A 25271-nucleotide genomic window follows, 5' to 3' on the forward strand; every position below is an offset into this window, starting at 1 on the left:
TAGATAACAGTTTCCACAAAGATTACTCACCACAAAAGAGAGGGAGCAAGAAAGGCAGAGAGGAAGGAAGAATATAAGTCACAAAACACACAGTGAAATCGGCCACTCATTTCAAACCACTTCATATCCTCTTGGCTTTACCTGACGCTTGAACAAGCTGCCACTGTGATAACTAGCTCTGCACAGATTCCAGCCAATTGAAATCTATACTCCTGAAGAAAGGAACACGCGGACAGTGCCTCATTTTATACCTGGACATTGCACCTCTTGCCTCCCTCCTGCAGCCCCCTGCAAATATCACGCAGTCACCTCAATGGACGCAACCTGGTCGTGAGAGAAAGCTAACTCTTTGCAGGTCAAACGTCGACCAGTGGGAGCTAGAAGCTGGAGGATGAACTGTTCTCCTTTATCCCCACCAACAGAAACCCTGCGCTGCAGGTGATTTGGCTCATCGGAAACAGGACACTCAGGAAAGACAAACAGAATGCTAGCAAGAGACGTTCAATCAACAAATTCTAGGGACTTCCCTGGTGGTCCAGTGGGTAAGACTCTGCGCTCCCAATGCCGGGGGCCCAGGTTCGATCCGTGGTCAGGGAACTAGATCCCGCACGCCGCAACTAAAGATCCCGCAGGCTGCAACTAAGACCCGGCACGGCCAAATAAATAAATATTTTTAAAAAAAGAAATTCTAAAGGATGCCCTTCGTGATGAAGGAAGATGACCACAGAAGGCAGGTGTGAGATGCAGGAAGGAAAAGTGAGCCAGGACTATGGTAAACTGTGAGGAAATGGAAACGAATACTAGCTATAGAAGGCAAATCTAGTTTGTAATCTGTGATATCAAAAAATAAGATATAATTAAAACAGTGGACAAGAAGAGGAGAGTCAGAACTGGGTAAGGGAAGTTAAAGCTTTCTCAAGTCCTCATATTCTTCAAGAACAGGGTAATTATTGCTGCACTTCAGGCTTCATGAAGCTAAGTATAGAAGTGTCACTGGATGATCAGCTGGATTCTTCCTGACTCATTTTTGAGACCCCAGTAAGGAAACGTCAGACACCAAGGTGAGTGTGAGCTGAAGCTCTCAGGTACATAATTCACAAAGGGATATTTAAGAACCAGTCCCATGACCTTTGGTACCCCCAGCCAGAACAAGGATGTAAAAGGAACTCAGAATGCAAAAATGAGACAAGATTTCTCACTTCCCTTGTAGGGGAGGACTGAGGTGGTGCTACCTTCCCACCTCAAGTCTCATCTGAGGAATTTCCATGGTTCCACCCAAAGTGCTTATTTCTTGTAATTGGAAGACACGGAAGACTTGCGAGTGTCTCATGCCTGAAAAACTGAAAGCAACCTGTGATGGAAATGGCTACCTAGAGATTCCAGCAGCAAGAAGCTGCTAGCAAGTGCTGGATTCCTGAGTCGTAAAAGAAATCCTACCACAAACACTACACTGTGAAAGTTAAAAGAATCCCCTTTGAAAGTGGAAGAAGAAGAACGCTCCCTATCACCACTTCTGTTCAACGTTGTCCTGGATGCCCTAGTCAGGTGATTAGACAAGAAAAATAAGTAAAAGCTATAAGAACTCAAAAGGAAGAAATAAACCTGAAAGATGCTATGACTGTCTATGTAGAAAAACTAAGATAATCTACAAAGAATTAGTCTTATTAAGAGTTTAGCGAGAGTGCAACCACACTACAATGCACTAGTAACAAACAGCAAATGTAGGTTTTGAAAAGATACCATTTAAAACTGCAACAAAAGAACATGAGGCACATAAGAACAAATCAATCAAAAGTTGTGTTAGAGCCTTACTGAGAAAATTATAAAACTATTAGATGACATTAATAAAGAGTTAAATGGAGAAATACATTCATAGATAAGAATATGATTTCATAAGGCTCTCTCTTCTCACCAAGCTCATCCACAGATTCAGTGATATTCTGATAAAAATCCTAAGAGTTTTTTAGAAGATATTTAACAAGTTGATTCTAAGATTTATATTGAAGAACAACAGACTAAGACACATCTGAAGAAAAACAAGGTATGGGAACTCATATCAGATATGAAAATTTTTATAAATTATAGCAATTAAAATATTGTGGTTTGGGCATAGGAATAGGCCAATTGACCCCAGTAACAAAACAGGAAGCCTAGAAACAGACTCATGACTGAACAGAAACCGGGTACATTACCAAAGGGTGATTAAGAAATTGAGGGAAATGTTGGACTCTTGAACAAATATGTTGAAACAATTAGTTACACATTAGGAGGAAAATAAAACTGGATTTCTTCCTTGATAAAAAAAATCAACTCTCCATAATAGGACTTAAATGTGAAAGGCAATACCTTCAAATATTTCAAAGAATATATGAGATTTGTCGTGGTCCAAACGCGGGTTGGAAAAGAATTTCCAGACACAAGGCAGAATGTAAAGAAGATAGAATTTATTAGAGGGAAGGGTCACTGCCAGAACAGCGGGCCGACTTCCTAGTAGTCTGGGAGACTCGAGCCCGAACATGTGCTACTGATCAGTTTTTATAGCCAGAAAACAAAGGAATGGTCCGAGGTGAAAATTTCGTTTACTGATTGGTCAAGGCACATACACCTTCCTTCTATAGGGTGGGAGTGGGATGGGGCATATGCCTTTCCTTATTTGGGACAGGTCCCATCGCCCAGGGGGACTCAGGAATTTCGTAACCATCGCAACAGGGTGGGAAGGGGAAAGGGAAACTTTTTCAGGCAGGGTCGTCTTTGTCCTTGAAGCACCATTGTCCTTGGAGCACAAGACTATCTTTATGCCACTGCGGTAAGAAAAGATTTACTAACCAAGGTCACAAAGTACCAACCACTCAAAGCTGTCTAAAAAATAAAAGTCAAAAATAAATTAAAGGGCTTCCCTGGTGGCGCAGTGGTTAAGAATCCGCCTGCCAACGCAGGGGACACGGGTTCCAGCCCTGCTCCTGGAAGATCCCACATGCCGCGGAGCAACTAAGCCCGTGCACGACAACTACTGAGCCTGCGCTCTAGAGCCCGCGAGCCACAACTACTGAAGCCTGCGCGCCTAGAGCCCATGCTCTGCAACAAGAGAAGCCACCGCAATGAGAAGCCCGCACACCGCAACCAAGAGTAGCCCCCGCTGGCCGCAACTAGAGAAAGCCCGGGCACAGCAACGAAGACCCAACGGAGCCAAAAATAAATAAATTTAAAAAACACACACACACCCTCACTTCTGAACATCACATCTTGAGAAGAACAATATCACAGGGATCATAAAGGCTAATCAGCATGGTGCATGGTCAGGGGCCTGGAGATCTTCTTACATATAAAGTGGTTGGGTGGTATTTTTTTTTTTTTTTCTTTTGGCCACACCGCGCTGCTTGCGGGATCTCAGCTCCCCAACCAGGGATTGAACCCAGGCCACGGCAGTAAAAGTGCCGAATCCTAAGCACCTGACCATCCGGGAACTCCCAGGGGATTTTCAATTTTTTTTTTAAAGAGAAAAAGTGCACATTTACATGGCAAATAATAACTACCTTTATCTATTTGAAGGACAGAAATGTTCAGAGGCTTGATGTATGTTGGGGGATAGTGTATGTGACGACCACACACCTCCAGTTTCCTCTCTTCTCTCAGAAGGGACTAGTATGGAAGGAACTCTTTGGGTTTCTCTCTTCAACCCACCCCTCTACAGTAGAGGAGATGAGGAAAAAGAGGCTCAGGCATGTGTGGACCCTGACCTTGCTGGCTTTTTCATTTGGAGCTCATGGGGAGCTCTGTTTGCCCTTATAGGATGTGGTCGATACACTCACAGAGATGACTTCTCTGCCCTGCAACAAAGTCAGTCCGATTCACAGGGAAGTGGTAGAAGTCAAATTATGTTTTCAGGTCAAAGCCCCAATTTTATCCACAATAATGTGGACCTCACAGTGATATCTGACTTCTATGCCTATTTCCACTTGGCTCAAAACCAACAGAGAAAATGTTTTGAGTAGTTATCCACATGACCACAACCCTCAAAACCCCCATCAGGCTTTTGAGTTATGAGTATACATCCTTCCTTGACCTGGAAAGGATTTTAAGTAACCCGCTTCTCAGGAGCGGTTCTCCAAAGGAGAACGGAGATGAATGGGTATAACTTGTAAGAAGAAATATTTCAATTTGAACTTGTTAATATCAAAGAACTTTCTAATAATTGGTTGGTTCAAGTGTGATACAGTTAAGTTTCCCGGCAAATTTCCGTTGGAAGCGACCAACCCACAGAAACAGGAGGGAGTACTCCTGTAGCATCTGTGGCCTCTAATACCCCTTCTAACTGTAAGACTCAATGAAATAAAATAAACGCAAGCTTACAATGTAACTTGGTCATTTAAGGTCTCAAAAAACAAGAGCAATGCAGATGACTTTGGACCAATATTCTTGAGTTGCAAAGTAACATTTTCAAAATTGTTATGCTATTTCCCTATATTTTTTGCCATCAGAATCCCACAGGAATCCCTCTCTCTGACATAAATTTTGAAGTGTGTCAACCACAAAAGCAAGACTGTTTCTCACACAGAGAAGAATGTTCTTACCTGGAGAATTAATCATCACTTGAAAAGTTTCCGGAGACTGACTCAGATGCCTTTACACAGAGCAGAAAGCATTCTAGATGTATAACTCACTTTATCTGTCTCTCCCCAAACGCCTGTTTGGCTTTGTTTTTCTGTCAATGCTGTGTCCTGCTTTTCTTCTTTGAAAACTGCCCCTTATAAGTGAGTAGGTTGATAGCACAGTGGGTGGATCCTCTGCTTCTCTGAATATCAGTATCACCTGGAGAGGTTTTGCAACATTCAATGATCAGGCCAAACCCCAGACCAATTAAATTACAATGCCCAGAGGTGGGAACAAGACATTGCATGTTTCTTTTTAAAGTTCTCCAGGTGATTCCACTGTTTGAAAAGGTTGAGACCCACTCTATTAGCAAACACCAGTAGTTCCCAAACTTAAGCCTGCATCAGAATCCCCTGGAGGGCTTGTTAAAACAGACTGCTGGGCTGCACCCTGCTGGGTTTCTGATTCAGTAGGTCTGGAGTAGGGCTGAAAATTTGCATCTCTAATAAGTTTCCAGGCGATTCTGATGACCACACTGCGAGAAGCAGGGGAATACACAGATGTGTGGACTTTAGTCCATTTGGTTCTAAATAGGGGGTCTTCAAAATAAAAGCTGGTTGGTGGGGTTTCCATGGTGAGGTGGATCCCTACACACACAAGAAATAGTTCCTTCCCTCCAGTTTTTTTTTTTCCCTGACTTTTAAATAGGGTTTGTGCTTCTTAATACCTTAGGCAGTCTCAGCCTAGAGCTCACTTTTAAGGGCTTTAACATAGTATTGTTACAGCCAAAGGAGGTCCAGAAGGCTTTCCAAACTTCCAACAACCCTGATAGGAAACAGGTTAAAAAAAACCCAAGTCAAATCCAAAGTCCACATCACCACCTCTTTAAGGGGGAGAAAAAACATATACATGCATATACATATATACGTGTGTGTGTGTATATATATATATATATATATATACACACACACACATATATTCACTTTTTTTTATTAACAAAAATCATGAAACCAAATTTCTTAAGTGCAATAGTTAATCTGGCCATTGCCAGGCAAGCCAGGTCCCTGCGGTTTGAGATGGACAAATCCACAATGCTCCCGGAAGCACATCCTTCTCTGCCCATCTCCCAGGGCATTCGGGAACTCTGTGTGAAAGAAAACTCAAGGTGCATCTGCTTTTCCCATCTGTTTCAAGCCTTGATAATCTTTTAGTGTTTTGGAGGTTTCGTTATTGAAGAACAGTGGGAACAAAAAAAATTAAGTTACTCATGCTATATTTGTACAATCAATCTCGGCAACCTGGCCACATCCTTGAATCTATCTTTTCCAGCAGCTCTGGCCTCCAGTTGCAGATTCATGCAATTTCCCTGGTTTGGACAATCCTCAGGCTGTTTCAATATCAAACCCAATGATTAGAGTGCCAAGACCATTATTTTCTTTAAATTCAGAGGGAAGACTTCCATTTTTTCTATTTTATATTCAGCATTGCTGCCACATTCTCAATGTCTTCATTGCCTTTCACAGTCTTCTTTCAAGTTGGGAGTGAGAAGCTAATGAAATTCAGGAAGAACAACATAAATGCAATCTCATCCCGGAGGAAAAATGCAATCCTTCATTTTGCCTAAGATTGAAAACCTCAACTCATGTTCCTTGAAAATGTGCTTCCAGACCATCTTGATCATCACCCTCATTCTATTCTGGGTAAAATGAGAAAATACGTATGAAATACTTGAAAGACCTCAGAGCACTGTACAAATATAAGGGTTGGTTATTATTATTCCCAGACACAGGCTGCTACTCAGGCGTGTGGTCCCCGATGACTCAGTGGTTAATAACTCTTCTTGCAACTGGTCCAAGAGTAGTAATTAGTCATTTTATCTGTCCCTCGCTCTGGAGTTTGGTGGGACGGGGGCGGGGAGGATGCGAGTCACATGAAGACCCAAAACTAGGTACTGTTTCATGATCTTTAGAGACGGAAACAGAATTGGGGTCTTTTTCTGTTCACCTCATATTCACCTGGGCTGGGCTACAGGAATTTTTTTATTTAAGGCCTGAACCTAGCTGGCCTCACAGTCAAATTTCAAGGTGGGGGGAGAGGGGTTTAATTCAGCTCTCGTAATTTACACATGGGTCAAGGAAATGCAGAGAATTGACTAGCCCAGTGTTTCAGAACAACGCAGGACCAAGCAGGAACTCTATCACAGCCCTGATGCAGCTTCATATGCAGAAACATACTGTCTGTAGCTAAACCACACTGATCATAGGTCCATTGATTGGTTGAAAGGTACACACAGAAAGATCCTTTTAACACAACATTTATGGGTGCGCACAGGAAGCTGGTCTGAACGTTGAGGATTTTGTTGACATGCGTTTTGAAAAAACAGCCTGCAAAGCATTTCCATCTGTGGTAAAGTAGCCCTTGTACCCATTAATAATTCACAACTCAGCTCAGCAAATGGAGCAGAGAACAAACCTGATCATTAGTGCAAACTCCTATTGTCAGCACTAATGAGGTAATTAACATCCATGTTTCAGTTTTTTGCTTATGGAGTAACTGGCAAGGGATTTAAAAAATAACTTTATGAGGAAATTAACCAGCCATCCTCTAACTCTGTACTTCTGTTCCATTGTTTTAAACATCTTAATTGCCAGGAAAGCTTAACCACACAAAATGAAAAAAAAAAAGCAAAGAAAAGAGGTTAGGAATCCAGGGAAGGTAGTTCATCATTTTCTACAGCTTACATTTTTCATTATAATACATTTTCCATTTGTAATTAAATGAATAAAATAGCTGTGTTGCCTGTGAGATTATATACAATTGCCAAATAAAGCTGCAGACCTCTCTCTCCGTAATGTTCTTAGAGAAGACTGCTCTGCTGTCTTTTAAATAGACACATTTTCTTCACTTAGCTTGTTTTGAATTTGTACAGGCTTATAAAATCATAACAGATGTTTCCTGCGGGTACCGGGTACCAAATAAATTATATATCAGTTTCCTGTAGGTTTTCTTTCTTACTAGTCATCAGATTCTTTTGAACTCAAAATTGGGTAAGACAAAAATCAACTCTACTTTCAATCTTCTCTACTCCTGCATGGAGAATGAGGCCAAGCCAATGACAGTAACCTGGGCATTCAGAATTAAAAAAAAAAAATGTTTAAAGGGAAAAGTTGACTACCTGCCCATTTCCCATTGCATCAAAGTTTAAGCATTAGTACACCAATACACCAACAGGCATTTACTGTGTCCTGAACACTATAAAGGACAGACAATGAGACATGGTCCCTAAATTCAGGGGGCTATCATCAAAAGTAACCAAGTTAAACACAAGAGTAATACATTGAGGGGAACGGTGGAGTTCCTCTCTCTGGAGTTTGGAAAACATTTTCAGTGGGGAGGGAATTCGTTATAAACAAGATGGCCACCCAAGTTTCCTTAAGTCCAATGGATCAGACTTTATCCAGTTAAAAGTTGTGGGGATTTGAAATATTAGGCAAAAAAATACCAAATTTCAGCAGTGATACATGAACTACAAGTGATGACTTTGAAATAGGCTCTGCCATGCCCAGGCATCATTAAAATCATCAGGCATAATGATCACACTTGGATAGAGAAGAAGAAAGCGAGAGGGAACCAAGGGTGAAATCCTCAAGGAGTCTCCAAGTGGACTGCAGGTGACAATGCAGAGAAAGTGGTCTCAGCAACAACTGGTTGGTGTGAGCCTTATAGAAAGAGTGGTTTCCAGTAAATGCTGGAGAGGGTGTGGAGAAAAGGGAACCATCTTAGCCTGTTGGTGGGAACGTAAGTTGGTACAGCCACTATGCAGAACAGTATGGAAGTTCCTTAAAAAGTTAAAAATACAGTTACCATGTGATCCAGCAATCCCACTCCTGGGCATATACCTGGACAAAACTATAATTCAAAAAGATACAGGCACCCTTATGTCCATAGCAGCACTATTCACAAGAACCAAAACATAGAAACGACCTAAATGTCCATCTACAGATAAATGGATAAAGAAGACGTGGTGCATATATTCAATGGAATGTTACTCAGCCATAAAAAAGAATGAAATAATGCCATTTGCAGCAACATGGATGCAACTAGAGATTATCACACTGAGTGAAGTAAGTCAGAAAGAGAAAGACAAATACCGTATGATATCACTTACATGTGGAATCTAAAATATGGCACAAATGAACTCATCTACAAAAGAGAAATAGATTCACAGACAGAGAGGTCAGACTTGTGATTGCCAAGGGGTGGGGGGAGGGAGAGGGAAGGATTGGGAGTTGGGATTAGCAGATGTAAACTATTATATATAGGATGGATGAACAACAAGGTCCTACTCTATAGCACACAGAACTATATCCAATCTCCTGGGATAAACCATAATGGAAAAGAATATTGAAAAAAGAATGTCTACATGTGTATAACTGAGTCACTTTGCTGTACAGCAGAGATTGGCACACCACTGTAAATCAACTATACTTCAATTAAAAAATTTAAAAAAACAAAGAGTGGTTTCCCAGTAAGAGTGAAAGTGCAATGGCCAAGCCACCTCTAGGTCCTGGGTCCCAGAGCAGTAGTTATAATTAAGAGCACCTGCACGGGTGCAGTTTCAAGGAGGAGGACAAGGGGTGATTGTTTAACTAGATTAAGGGCATCCATTTACAATGAAACCGAGGGCAAGAGGGAAGACTGAGGACTATTAAATGGTGAACCAGCAGGGGAATGGTCAACTGCGGGCTGGGACGGTCCCAGCCTGGACGAGGTAATACCAGAGGATGGAGAAGTAGGTGTTGTACCTTTGGTGAGTGAGAAGCAAAGTTTCTGGAACTGTAACGGTGAGGCTACCCAATGGCCCCTCCTCTACTCTCATTAACTACCCAAGCCTGGAAAGTCTTGGTTCCCAATTTACAGAGAGACGAGCATATTCCACAAAGACTGACAAGCTAAGAACTGAAAGCTTGTCTCCAGCATGTCTTTATTATCCTAGAGGCCTCAGTCACTGTTTTACAATGTAGACCATATCTTCAAAACTGTTCACATCTTAGCCCAAGGAACACATACCCTTATTACTTTTCCACTTCACTCTCTGGGCAACTCCCCTCCCCAAATCTAAAGAGCCATCATCGTTGCCATTTATTACTATAAAGATGGTGATGATGTGAGAGCTTAGAAATTATCTCTGTGGGTCTGACCCAGGTTTTGCAAGCGTGTCTATGACCTGTCCCTGTCACTACTAAACTTGCTTATCGCTACTCAGTGCAATGTGTAAATTGTGGCAGCTGCAATTGAAGCAAAGAATCTTACTGCTTATCATGAAAATTGTTCTGAAGTATGTTCTGCAAGGCAGCTGTTTCCTAAAAGTGGCCCATTATTTCTTGAATTTTAACCATTTTGTTCTAACAAGTCAAAGGAGCAAGAGGCCAAGGACCAGGCACACAGCTGACAACAGCCTGGCCCCCTTCCCATGTCCTTCCTTGTGCTCCACGGCTTAGGAACTGAGCTAACAGCCCAGACCAAAGCCCCTCCTAGTTTCTGACACATACGCAGGTTTGGGGTCCACTGGCCCAGACGCAATAGCTGGGCTTCTGTGCTGCAACTGGGATTTCCTTGACCACCAACCATACTTGATATCTTATGTCTTCCTCACCAGCCCAGAGCCAGGAGGATCTCTCAGCACACCTGTACCCTGATCCACAGCTTCCCTGCCATCACTCTTATTTTCCTAGTGACCCAGTCTGCTTTAATCGCCTTCCTTAGCTCTCACTCTCAACACCTCCCAGTCTCGAAAAGAAGACCCAGGCCAGGAAAAATACAGGGTCTGCACCTCAGAGTTAATGCCTCCTTGAACTTGGCACCCTGGGCACCTCCCCTGCTTTACCTCAGCCCTGGTCCTGAGAAAACCCATCCTGGTCTACAGCCCACTCAGCAGGACCTCAATGCCCTATGTATTATTAGTTGTTGCTGTGTAATAAACCATCTCCAAAATTCAGTGGCTTAAAATAACAACCATTTGTTTATACCAAGATTCTGGAGATTGACAACTTTGGCTAGGCTCAGCTGGACGAGGCCTCTGGTCTCAGCTGCGCTCCCTCATGGAAGCTTGCTCAGCTGTGGGTGGGCTAGGCAGCTCTAGATTGCCTGAGGTCGCCTCCACGAGGTCTCTCATCCTCCAGTCAGGGCTTGTTCTCATGGAAGCTAGGTAAGGCTCCCAGACAGAGCGGAGAAGTCCACAAAACATACTGATACCTAGGCTCCGTGATGACATACAGTCACGTCTGTTACATTCTGTTGGCCAAAAAGAATCAAGAGGCCAGCCCAGATTAAAGTGTGGGAAATTACCTCCATCTCTTGATGGAATGAGCCACGGAGTCACAATGCAAAAAGCCTAGATACAAGGAGGGCTGAAAAACTGCAGCTATTTTCGTCATCAATCTACCACACTTTGCCTAGTTTCAGCCTGGGTGAGCCTCTTCTCCAGGACTGGCCCCTGAGTGTGGTTCCACTGCATACCAGTAGATATCTAATAAATAGGGTAATATGTAACTGCCAAGTCTTCAACAGCCATGTGGATCCCTAACTACTAGGTCTCTGCATGTCTATGAATTCACTGATATTGACACTTCCAGAAGTTGGACTGAGATTATAACATTCCTTTGGCAGTGTTCCTAGAGTGATATAACATCTCCAAGAGGCCAACCTCCATGTCAATTTCAGCCCCACCCTCCCCACCCCAACTCTGGCCCTGCCTTCTCTTTTTCACCCTGGTACCAAGCAAGCCACAAAGCTTTATGCCCGAGTCTGCCTGAATGACCACAGCTGTGAAAATTTCTCATATGGATCTGTGGTTCTCAAAGAAGAGTCTCTTCAGCAAATGATGCTGGGATAACTGGGTATCCACACGCAAAAGAATGAAGTTGGATCCCTATTTCATACCATGTATAAAAACCCACTCAAAATAGACCAAAGACCTAAATGTAAGAGCTAAAACTATAAAACTCTTAGAAAAGCACAGGGATAAATCTTCATGACCTTGGACTTAGCAAAGGATTCTTAGATAAGACATGAAAAGCACAAGTAACAAAAGAAAAAGTAGATAAATTGCACTTGAAAATTTAAAACTTTTGTTCAAAGGAAACCATCAAGAAAGTGAAAAGACAACCCACAGAATGGTACAAAATATTTGCACATCATGTATCTGGTAAGAGTCTAGTCTCCAGTCTCTTTTGCAACTCAACAGCAAAAAGACCAACAACCCAAGATGAAGTGGCAATGGATGTTAGTGAATGGCTCACAGCCCCTGCCACAGAAGGAGAGTCAAGACCTTGTGCCTTGCTTGGGCTGAGTCCCCCAGAATTTTCCTGGGAAGCCTAGATTAAACAGAAGATCAAAGAAGACAGGGCTAGTTTCTCCCTGTGGTAGATTGCCTATTTTGGCCCCATTTCATCACAACTTTCTGCATCAATACCCTTGCCACGGCCTCATCCTGGGCAGAATATACTTCTCTGTACCTTTCCTGTCATTTTGGCCACGTGACTTGCTTTGGCCAATAAAATGAGGCGGAAGTGATAGTGTGCCAGTTCCAAGCCTAAGCCTTAATATAACTTGTGTGTTTATACTTGCTCTTTTGTCTTTTTACCATCACGAGAACAACATGCTCAGGCCGGCTCACTGATCCCAGTAGGAAGATGAGAGAGACACAGAGCAAAACCAAATTGCCCCAGTTAAACCCAGCTTAGACCAGGCAATCTCAGTCAACCCCTAGATGTGTGAACCAAACACCCATTTTGGGTTTGCCGAGATTCTGTGGGTGTTTGTTGTGCAGCATCATTACTGTGGCCATAGTTAACTATGACACCATCCCCGGCCCCATCTCACCACAGTTCATTGTCACACGGCCAACAGTACGCTCAGATATGCTGGGTTGGGGACTGCAAGTTCAGTCGGCATCTTAAAACTAAACGTCCTGCTGATTTTCAGGTAAAGCCAAATGTGAGCTGCCTTCTAGAATCCACAGATGCACAAGAAAGAAGACAAACATTCCTCTTTGCCAGCTGATTAAGTACACGATGCTGCTAACTGCATCATATTCAAAACCTCATAACTCCTAACATGTTCTACGGAAGAAGCAGATGTCATCTTGACAGGATTTCTTTGTTTTCTCAATAGATGCTACAAGAGGTGCCTATGCTCTCTAGAGCAGGCAACTTATCAAGAGATCAAGATTATGCACTGTGTTTCATTAATACATTTTATGCAGTCATACTCATTTCAAACAAAGGTATCTTCTAATTGTTTTTGCCTCTGATCTGATGGGAGCATTATTTTAGAACAATTACATCAATCCAAAAGTTATCTTGAGTATAAAATGTAAAGAGACTAAACAAAGTGCTTCTACCTATAATGAAGTGTCAGAAACTTCCTGAGTCTGACAGGTTTACCTAGAAATTGAAAATAACATTTTACCTCTTCCCCCCTCTGTAATATCATTTTTCTTTTTAATCAGGAAGGCATTAGATGCCATGGAGTTCACAGAAGAATATATAGTAAAACCAGCTGCAAATCTGCCTCATCTTTTTCAGCAGGCAGGTGGCATGTTCAGATGTACCCAACGGGACCATCTCTGACCTGCCCTCACCCTCCCGTTTCTACCAACAAAAGGCCCGCCCTCCCTTTTTTGTGAAACCGCTTTCACTCTGTGAAGCCCTCCCTCTGCAGCACGGAACGCAGTAAGCAAACAGAGGTTTGAATCTGCACATTATTGCAGCCGACAGAATGCACTCCCCAGACTTACTGGGGGCCTGGGCGCCGCTGCTGTGCCCTGAAGGCCACTGGTGCATTTGTGTGGGGCTACGTCTCCCACAGGCTGCTCCAAGCCAATGACTGAGCGCCGCAAGGGCACTAACTAAGGGCAGCCCGCTGCTAGGAGACAGGGAATATCTCTGATGGCCAGTGCTGGCTGGAGGACACCCTGGCAACCTTGCCAAGCCCGTCTGTGACTGCACCAAGGCCTAGGATGCTTCCACCCACCCTCTCACCCCACCCCCTTCCGTCCTGGTCACCCCTGTTCTGTGGTGTGACAGCTCGCTAAGGCTTGCCCAGCTCCCTCTCCATTTTCTTTCATGGGCATTTCTCTTAATAAGAGCCTTGCACGTTTTGTTGTTGTTTCAGGGTTTTTTTGGCCGCGCCAGGTGGCTTGCAGGATCTTAGATCCCCGACCAGGGATTGAACCCGTGCCCTTAACAGTGGAAGCGCCGAATCCTAACCACTGGCCACCAGGGAAGTCCCAACCAGATGCTCAGAGGAGAATGGTCTCTCCGCTCTTAAGAAAACCTACTCTCACGTAAACCTGATGAACTTTCTGGATAGCCTACTATTAAATTCCCTGCTTTTGCTTATTATAATTGTTCTTTATAATTGATTACAATAAAAACCTATCTCTTGGTTGTTATTTTTGTAATAATCAGAGAAAATACATACAGTCATCCTATTTACTTACCATGTTTAAACATGACCTAAGACACACTAAATAGGATTACACACCTCCTTTACTTCAGGGTCTCTCTGATGTAGACGGTTTCCCAGAGGAGAGGGGCCTTCAGTCGGCGGCAGTAAGAGGGTGGGAGCAATACAAGGGCTGGTAAACGCCTGAGTAGGTTGGTAACATTCAATCGTGGCACAACCCAACTTCAAAACTCTGCATTCTCATTTCCAGACAACACGGTCCAAACTCCTTGACATGATATATAACTCCATTATGACAGCCAAAGTCCTTTGTAACTGGTCCCATTTACCCTCCTCATCCCCCCACCTCCTGCCACTTTTCAATGCTACCCTCCAGGCACCTCACTCTTACTAATTCCAATGACATTTGAGGAATAAGAGCTCCTGCCCTGCCTGATCACAATAGTGACGAGATGACTGTGGTGGCAGGGAGGACAGCATTGGTTGGCTAGGGGGAATAAGGGAAGGAAAATTAGCATCTGAACGTGGCCCAATAGCTATGCATTCTCACCCTGGCTTTTTTTTAAGGCAGCTGATCATCTTGACACAGTATTTTTTTTATCCTTACAAAAGTAACAGTTTCCCCTGGCTATCAGTCTCCATATTGACAAATACCTGTTTTCCAAATGGTTTTTAGTTAGCAACTCACAGGGCGGCATTTTTTATCACATCCCGTAGGAGAGTAACTAAAATATTCTAATAGTGATTTCCCTAACCGATGTGCAAGAGCAACCTGAAAAAAAACTCTTGGTGGGACCTCGTCTTGGACCCTGCCCTAGCCCTGAAACCTGTTCTGGGACGCCACATGCCTACTTATCAAGATTCGGTCTACATAAGACTCTTCCTGTTCTGTTAGAATGTGATATTCCATGTTTCCCCGCTTCCTGACGTCACCACTGCCTCTACTATCTCTACCCTGAGAAGCCATGTCCTATTCTGTACCTCAGTGATAGACTACTCCTACTTCTTGTCCAATTGTTTCTTGATTTCTCCTTGGGTCTTGGTGACTGTTCATCCCCTCAGTGCCCAGCACACAGGGCACTGTGACACCATTCCAGGCAAATGGCCCCAGATCAGTGTGTGGAATAAGTAGAACCAGGCAGGAATTGCAAGGAGATTGGAGCAAAGGCTATGTTATTGTTCCCAGATCATTTTTCAGCACCATCCCATTCCTTCCATGGAGCCTTATCTAGCAACACTGAGAGTATCTCCTGCATCTCTAAGGCTCAAACATCACCCAGGTCATCTGTGAATGAGGGCTCCACATAGGCTGTGGGCCTGGAAAGATAAAAGAATAAAAACATTTTAGAGAAGTATTTATTCACCAGAGCCTTTATCTAAGAAACCTATTTCCTCAAAATGCAATCCATTGAAAGACGGTTCCGTAAGTCTTTAAGAGGTGCTATTATAAAAGAAACTTTACTTCCACGGTCAAATAAATCTGGAAAACTGTGGCTTAAACAAAGTTAGTAATTTTCTTCACTACAGGACTTCTCGGAGCTCTTACTGCACTAACAGGAATTATGAATCAGCAAAAAGGAAATATAAGATGAAGCTGTTCTCAAACATATTTGACTATGGAAGCCATGTTTTGTTTTTTCAATGAAGACCTATTGATGTCTTGCATAGCCTAGTGTTCAGAAGATCATGGTTTGGGAAACACTAACCATTATAAAGATAATAGTCTTCAGTCACAGATTACAAAGGGGGATAAAAACGATGAAAGACAGTTGCTGAAAGGCCATGTTCCTTCTCTACCCCAAGCGACCCATAAAGTCCTTCCCCACCATGGGAAATTAATATTACTCTGCGTTTCCACACTTCTAGCAATTCAGTTTGGCTAGAGTGACCTTGAGAAAGTTACAAACCTATCTCAGGCATGGTTCCTTCATTTATGACAGCCGGTCATAAAGATGTATCTTCCCACTCTAGTTCCCAAAGCTATAAGAATTAATGGAGCCATTCCTAAGGAGTGATGTGAATTCCTTGGAGAAAGTCTCTATGTAAATACAAGGTCTTGTCATCTTAAATGCTATGGATTTATGCCCTGTACTACACAGTAACAGCCATGCACAAGGGAGCACTCCATTATTTTCAAAGCCACAGAAGTCTGATCAACACATCAGCCTTTCAGCCATTGTCATTTATAAATACCATCCTCCCAAATACTGCCTTTTCACATGACATCCATATTTCTTCCTCTGTGAACTGATAAAATGTGGCAGCAATGTACCCATGAAAGCCAAGACTCTTTAATATTGGGTTGGCCAAAAAGTTCCTTCAGGTTTTTCTGCAACATCTTATGAAAGAACCTGAACGAACTTTTTGGCCAACCCAATAGTTCAGTATTACTACTTCTAAGGGTAGAAAAGGTAAAGGACTTGCAATGTGGTATGCATATATATTACAACATTTACTTCCACGATAGAAGGAGGGGCCAACATAGATAGGGTGAATTAGGTCCTTCATTATTTATGTAAATTGGCCTTTGAGACCTAATGCTTAAGTATTTAATCACATGAAGGGAAAATTGAAGCAAAATTTCAAATTAACTTGGCATAAAAATATATTAATTACATCAATGAACAGAGAATGCTTTGGTGGTGTGGATGTGTGGTATTTGAAATACTGGTTCAAACTGGCTCAGATAATTTTTACTGCAGACCAGTTTTTTTTGTACGTTAAAAAGTGAGCCAGACAAAAGAAGTATAGATAGTAGGGTAATCATAAGCATGAACAAGATGTCTTTTTTTTTTTTTTTAAGTAACAGCAAGAGCGGTGGAAAACACATGATGTTGACTGACTAATGTAAACTTGGCCAACGTCGTGTTGGTTGTAGGTGACCATGAGCTAAGTGGATATGGAACGTCTGACTCAGAGAAAACGACTGGTTACATTCATATTATAATCTTTCAGGGATTCTTGTGCTTTGTACCTAATTTATTCTTGTGTCTCACCTGCCCCAGGGAATCCTTTGTTAGAGTTGAGTTCTTTCTTCTGCATAAATGTATCCTTCCCACCTTGAGACCTGCCATCTCCATTATCACAATCTTTCCTGTGCCCAAAAGGCATTTTATCTCCTAACCTATAACTTTCCTTTTGCCCCCACTCTACCTCAAGAAAAGTTCCTCAATCCTTTGGAGACTAAATGACAACTGAGAAGTAAAACAAAAAACAAAAAAACCTCTCACTGTCCCTTCAGTTTTTCTTAAAAACACTCACTCAGTTTAGACTCCAGGGCAGTTCTTAGACTCTGCCTTGTCACTTCCACACGTACCTCATCATAGTATTGATCTTAATCTAAAATCCCAGAATGCCCCTCTAGAATGAATGTCAGATTAAAACATTCATTCTATTGCTTTCAATTCTCTGAAATATCCCCATTAAATATTTGCACAGCCTGAAAGAGTTGTCAGATGATACAGGTGGAGATGAGCGGTGCTTAGGGAATTTTTAATCTTTTTTTAAAGATTTCTCATTTTTTAAAATATTTATTTATTTGGTTGCACTGTGTCTTAGTTGCAGCAGGTGGGCTCCATAGTTGTGGCATGTGAACTCTTAATTGCCGCATGCATGGGGGATCTAGTTCCCTGACCAGGGATCGAACCTGGGCCCCCTGTGTTGGGAGCACGGAGTCTTATCCACTGTGCCACCAGGGAAGTCCCAGGAATTTTTCATCTTAAAGAAATTTCTTGCTGCCCAAAGTAGCTATTTTACATGGCAAAAATCAATAAATCAATCCTCCTATGTCATCATTTAATTCAGTAACTGGTGTAAAAATATCCCATGTGTTGCTATAGAAAACTGAGCCTAGTCCTTTCATTATTTTTAGTTCCTTATGACATGTAGACATAGAGATCTTGACAAAACTTGTGATGGGGCAAGAAGTTCTGTAAGATCTGTAAAAACCATTGGCATTCTGAATGTACATGGAAAGAAATGTCTACTTCAATGTAATCAATAATGCTCTGGATTTCCTGCCACATTTTGTGATGATCAGTCATTCATTCAGTATCTGTTGAACACTTACTAGGTAGTGCTGCTGGCACCATGCCAACTGCTCCTTGCAGAATCTACAGCCAAACCACACAGAATGAATCAGGGACCATAAGCTGGTGCCCTGAGCAGTTTTATTTGTTAGGAGATAGATACACACAGAGGCACATATGAATTTTCACTTGAATTACCTTAAAGCAGGGTATGCACTCCCAAGTTTAGCCCCTGATCTACTCTTTCTACTGTATCATATCCAGTAAGGTTAGCCTATTTATGTAATCTCTCTGACCCCATAATCATTCAGATATACAACCTGCAATCAATTAATAATGGCAAAGTAGTGTGATACCGGCAGAGAAGACGGAAGGGCAGAGAGGTCTCTGGCAACACCCAGAAGGGAGCCAGTCACTTGGCATGAAAAATTTGAAGGAGACCACTCGAAGAAAATAATGTGTCTATCCCCATGACCTCCCAGTACATAATGTTTCTATTCAGTGAAGCTCTATTTATTCCAAAATAATAGAAGTACAATGTTTTGACCTTAATTTCCCAGTTAAACTGATGTTACCTCTTTCAACTTTCAAATCAAAGCTCTTCTACTTCTGACTCCCACTTGTGATGTAGGGAGTGAAAAGGGGTATTGCTCTTATGCAGATAATGAAAAAATAACCAAAATAACTTCAATTTTATGACTTTTTCCAAACCTATCAGACATCTGAAGTCACAGAACAACCAAATGGCAGTGGCACGGATGCAGAGCAACCAGAACTCATACGTTGCTGGTGGGAATGCAAAACTGTAGAGCCAGTTTGGAAGATAGTCCGACAGTTTCTGACAAAGTTAAACATATACCAACCCTTTGTACCTGCAATCACAGTCCTACATATCTACCTGAAAGAAATGAAAATTTATGTTCACACAAAACCTATACGTAAACGTTTATAGCAGCTTTGTGCATAATCACCAAAACTTGAAAAGCCAGATGTCCTTCAACTGCTGAATGGAAAAACCGTGGTACGTTCATACAATGGAATACCACCCAACAATTAAAAGGAATGTGTATATGTAGGACACCCCAGTCGCAATGTTTACATCTAAACACCCAAATCTTGGTTTCTAAATATCATTCTCCAATAAAAGGAACTAGGGCTCTTTGAAGAACTTGATTCCAGGGCTTTGGCAAGGAAAATACAAGATGAACCTAGAGCATGTTTTTGTACCAGAAAGTAAAGAAGTGCTCCAAAAAATTAGGAAAAAAAAAAAAAAAGGATGCAGTCATGTTGAAATGGCATAGGAGCCAACCTGAAAGAGCTCCCAATGGCCAAAGTTGGAACAACATGAACAAGAAAATAAATATAGTATTGGAATATAATCCTAAGAATAAATATTTATGAGTCCATGCTGATCAAAACAACTGAATAAAACAGTAAACAGGGGAGAAGGGACAGCTCTCTCATAGAGAAGAATTCTAATTAAATAATACAGAAGGAATGAAGAAAATAAAAAATAAACATTACAACACCACATTAGTAATTGCTGCAGGCAAGATCCACCAATGGATGCTAAAATTAGTTTCCAAAAGTTTTAAGTAGAAACAAGATATTTGCTTAGTCTCAAAGCATCTCTCCAAGGACTTCCCTGGTGGCACAGTGGTTAAGAATCCGCCTGCCAATGCAGGGGGACACGGGTTTGAGCCCTGGTCTGGGAAGATCCCACATGCCACGGAGCAACTAAGCCCATGTGCCACGACTACTGAGCCTACACTCTAGAGCCCGTGAGCCACAACTACTGAGCCTGCGTGACACAACTAATGAAGCCCACGTGCCTAGAGCCCATGCTCCACAAGAGAAGCCACCACAATGAGAAGCCCGCGCACCACGATGAAGAGTAGCCCCCACTCGACACTAGAGAAAGCCCGCACACAGCAACGAAGACCCAATGCAGCCAAAAATAAAATATAAATAAATTTATTTAATAAAAGTATCTCTCCAAAATATTTAATAATTACAAAAAGAAAAATAGTAAGTTTATAGTCAAGAATACAGGTAGATGCCACCTGACAGATTAGCCAAGTGATCAAGATTAACATCACCAGTAATACATGTGAGCATCACGTACCCTGTGACATGCTGTACTGAAAAGGGCACATCACCTCTGTGTCCTCCTTTCTGAGAACGCATAGCTTCAATCTAATGAGAAAACATCAAACAAACCCAAATTGAGGGACCTGCTACAAAATGACTCACCAGTACTCTTCAAAAGTGTCAAGTCATACAAGACAAGAAAACACTGTGGAAATGTCAGATTGAAGGAGACCAAGGACACACAACTAAATGCAATATGGAACCGTGTGTCACGTCCCAGAACAGCAAAAGGATGTTAGGGGGAAAACATGGTGAAATCCAAATAAATTCTTTAGTTTAGCTAATAGCACTGTAACAAGTTTAATTTCTCAGTTTTCATAGTTACTCTATAGTTTGACAAGATGTAATATGAGGGGAAATTGGGTGAAGGGTATATGGGAACTCTGTGCTATTTTTGCAACTTCTCTGTAAGCCTGAAATTATTTCAAAATAAAAAAGTTAAAAAGCAACAATAAAAAAATCAGAGGTGTAATTCTTAAGCTCCTGTGACTGTCTTTTCCAACAATGGCCCCACTCACTCTTCCAGAACCTTGACACTCCCTTATCAAGAGATGCATTCTATTTACCCTCCCCTTCAACTGGGGACTTTAAAGTCCTGGGCAGGACTTTATTACAACTAAAATAAATAGAAGAGACACTGCATGACTTCTGAATCTAGGTCATAAAAGGTGTTGCAGATTCTACGTGGCTCTCTCTCTAGATACTCACCCTTGGAACCCAGCCACCATTTGGTGAGGAAGACCAGGCCACATGAAGAAGTCACAAGTATACGTTTCAGATGAAAGCCCCAGCTATGAGCTAAGCCAACAGCCAGACCTGTGAGAAATGCCTTCAGATTATTCCAGCCCAACGCCTTCAAGCTGTCCCATCAGTCACTGAGTGGAACAGAGAAACGCTGTCCCCACTGAGCCCTGCCCAAACTGCAGAGCTGTGAGCATAATTATTGGTGTTATTGTTGTTACTGTATTAAGCTACTAAGGCTTGGGGTGATTGGTTTGCAGCAAACGAAAACTGGAACAGCTGCCCTAAATTGACATGATTAATTGCTATTGGAAGATACTGGGTTTTACATCCACTTCATCCCTTAAAAAAAAGCTTTACTCACGACGGTAAAAAGAGAACTCGTAACTGGTGATTTTGGTAGCACTTTTTGCCGTTTTGTTTTTGCAAATTGATCTCTTTCCAAAAGAGATCAATATGACATTAAGTTATTAAGACACAGCCTAAGGGTGTATTAGACTTGTGTTTTGCTAGGTCTCATTCTAAGCACATCCATATTAATGTCTACCTATTCACTTTCAGAAATAAGTCATCCCCTCTGTCAGTTACTAAGGAGCAATCTGTGCCCTAAACTCGCCCTTTGAGTTCAAATCTCTTGCCTTCTAAGTAGAGCTGGGACCACACAAATAACCGTCATTTACCTGCAAAGGTATGTTTTAATGGTCTTCAATTGGATTTTTTCTTATGTTTGTCAACTTGCACACTAAGAATTATGTTGAAAGTAGAAAAGCAAGACACATCATCTTACCAGTGAAACATGCTTATATCAAAGATACCAAATAATAGGTCAATAACCATCTTAGGACTATTTGAGAACCTCTTTTCCTTACAAAGTTCCTAAGTCTTAACTTTCACAATTAAGCTAAGTTACTCCCTTGATCTTAAAGAAATTACAAAATATATTATACCATCTTTGAGATAACGTGGAGAAAATAAAACAGGGAATTATCAATGCTTATTTTTCTTCCTGATATAATTAAGGAACAGACTAATATTCTAGGGATGTACATTACAAAATTATTTTGCTCTTATCTATTAGATTAAAGCGAACCATGTTTCAACTTACCTTCTTTGAAGTCGCTCTTCCGTCTGAGCTCACATCAATCTCTTGCTTTTTTCTACTTTGAGAGCGAGGAAAACAGCATCAAAAAAGAAAGATGGCGTTTTAAATCAGAAACACCTGAGTTTGAATCCGGGTTCTCTGTCAAGTACTTGCTACGTCAGTGGTTCTCAAAATTTTAACTTGCATCAAAATCACCTGGAAGGCTTGTTAAAACACAGATTACTTGCGGCCCAGCCCAAAGGTTTTGATTCAGTATGTGTGGGATGGGGTGTGAAATCTGTATGTCTTACGAGTTTCCAGATGATGCTGAATTGTACACATGTGAACAAATTACTCCTTGGTTTGAATCTCAGATGCTGCGGCTGAAAACAAAATTGGAAACTTTCTAACTACACCATAAATATTCACTTCCTTTCCCTATACTAGTCAATACCCATGATACAGGTTCAGCGTCCCTTTCCACAGTTCTGAAACCCGAACATTTCAGAAAACACAACTTTTTCTTTTAGGTTTGGTTTAAATTCGTTTGGCAACAAACCTGGTCTATTAACAGTCTTCATTTATTATTTATTGTTTTTACTTTATATCTCTTTATTATGTGTATAGTTTGGTTATTGGGTGCTGTGGCCCTACCCCACTAGAATTGTTATATATTATATAGGCTGCAAACTATACTACCTTTCTAGAATGAGGGAAAATGTATGAATCCTGAAGTCCTGGCTCTAAATGTTTTGGATAAGAAACTGGCGACCTGTCTTTAGCACTTTAACATATTTATATATTTTCTTTGATTTATTTAGCTATTTTCAGCTTTCTCAACTTGATTATAAATCCCTCAAGAGCAGAATCATGTCTTGTGTGGCAACCCTCACACCACCTACTACACACTGAACATGAAGTATGTGCTAAATAAATAACCACTGGTTTGAATTTATTGACCCTAATAAGATTTGAGTAGAAGACTGACATGATTCCATAGTATGAGATTCAAAAAGGAAAGATGAATCAAAAACATTGCAGGGTTCTCAAAACTGCAGTTCTGACTATAATCCCCATAATCCCAAATGATTCTGACAAGAAGAAAATGTGACAGTGACATTTCTGCTCTTCTTTGCACTTGTCACACATCGTATCTAAAGTATTGAAATCGGGCCATGTTTCTGCTCACCTTCTTAAGGACCTGTGCCCTATTAACTCCCATACTTCTATGTGACGTCGCTGTTCTAATGGCTCCTTTCCACAAGCCTTTGCCTTTGCTCAAAACTGTTGCATCTTTAAAAATGAAAGAGAAAGAAAGCATGTTATGCACAGAGGAACAAAGGTGTTGTTACTTGAGGTGTATTATCCATGAGAAGGTGACAAATTCCATTTGTGATCCAGGAAACAAAAGTGAGGTTGGCAAGCAGGGTAAGGACAGTCAACAGGATCCACTTAAAGCAGCTTGCAAAGATGCTGCAAGGGCCAGAGAGCTCATTCAGAAGGCAAACTTTGATGGGAAACTAGATACCAGGCACCTGGATCATCAGTGGGACCATACGGCAAAGCCTGTCCAGCCCGGTTTGCTTTATTTGTCAGTACATACGTAGAGATTTTTGGTCTTAAGGTCACGACTCTTTTAGCAATCCCTCTAACACTATATCCCCATATCCAGAAAAGCCCTCTTGAATCTAAAAGCCCAAATAATGAAAAAAGCAGCACTATTCACACGCCAAAATGGTGACACAGAGTGGCCGGAGGGCACGGAAGCGGGATCGTGGGGCCGGGCCGGGGCTGGACCGGAGATGGCGCCGCCGGTGAGCGACGCAGCTGCGGCCTCGGACCCCGGCTGGGCCGCGGTGCTCCTGGCCGTGCTTGCCGCGGTGAGGCCGTTGGGCGCGGGGTGGGACGAGCGACCAGGGCGCTTCCAGCTGGAGCTGCTTGGTGCGGGGCCCGGGGCGGTCAGTTTGGAGCGGCCCTGGGAGTCAGTCTCCTACACCGTCCGAGGCCCCATCCAGCATGAGCTGCAGCCTCCACCAGGAGGGCCTGGGACTCTCAGCCTGCACTTCGCCAACCCTCAGGAAGCTTAGCGGTGGGCAGCCCTGGTCCGAGGTGCCACCGTGGAAGGACAGAATGAGGAACTAGCAGGGCACCTGACCCGGGCCAGAGAGGGTGGGGATGAGAAGCGGGCAGCCCAAGCGGCAGCCATCCTGGCCCAGCATCATGTGGCCCTCAGCATCCAGCTGCAGGAGGCCTGCTTCCCTCCCGGCCCCATCAGACTACACGGCACAGCTGAAGATGCTGCATCCTCTGCCCATGTCTCGCTGCCGGTCCACCCCCACTGCACCATTGGGGCCCTCCAGGAGCAGATATTCTCGGAGTTCGGCTTCCCACCGGCTGTGCAGCGCTGGGTCATCGGGAGGTGCCTGTGTGTCCCTGGATACAGCCTTGCTTTCTATGGGGGCGAGCGGGACCGGGACTCTCAGCCCCCCCGAGAAGCCCCAGGACACAATCCTCAGCGCCCGCAGAAGATGGATGAGGAACTAGGCCGCCTTTTTCCTTAGTCACTGGGGCTGCCCCAAGCCCCTCAGCCAGCTGGCTCCAGCCTCCCCAACGCCCTTCAGCACAGCTGGCCCTGCCCTTCCTGCACCTTCACTAGTGCCCCAAAGCTGACCCGGCTGTGAGATGTGCAGCACCCAGAGGCCCTGGGCTTGGGAACCCCGTCCCACAGCCTCCACCCAGCAGCTACCAAAGGCCACAAGGAGAGACGATGGCCCTTCCCTTCCAAGCCCAAGGTCCCTAGAGCCCCTGCTGAACCTCTCAGGGAACCTCTGCTGACCACTCACGGGAGACAAAGCAGGAGTTGCAGGGGAGGGGCGGCGAGCTGGAGTCATTAAATGAACTTCTGAGCAAAAAAAAAAAAGGTGACACAAACAAATTCACATTCTCATCAGGACTGGTCCATTCTGCAGGATCAAGAATTTCACAGGCCATTGCTTCGGCTGGACCACACAGAACCTCCCCTCCAGATATACGAAGTGCATCAATGGGTTTTCAAATTAACACTTACTGAAATTTGAAACCTCTTCTTTTTCTTAATTTTTCCTGGTACTATCTATTGACCTTCAGAGCTGGTATTCTGGGTAATACACATGTGATTGCAAAGGCAAGAAAATAAGAGAATAGAGCCATGGAAAGAGATTGAGACAGAG

The 25271-nt window shown here is 42.8% G+C and overlaps 1 pseudogene; it reads left to right on the top strand.

The window, feature by feature from the left end:
* Positions 1 to 23864: 23864 nt before the first annotated feature.
* On the top strand, positions 23865 to 24897 carry LOC101318871 (sharpin-like; annotated as a pseudogene).
* The last annotated feature ends 374 nt before the right edge of the window (positions 24898 to 25271 follow it).

The sequence above is a fragment of the Tursiops truncatus genome, chromosome X (genome assembly GCF_011762595.2).
Source record: "Tursiops truncatus isolate mTurTru1 chromosome X, mTurTru1.mat.Y, whole genome shotgun sequence".
In the NCBI taxonomy this organism is placed as follows: Eukaryota; Metazoa; Chordata; class Mammalia; order Artiodactyla; family Delphinidae; genus Tursiops; species Tursiops truncatus.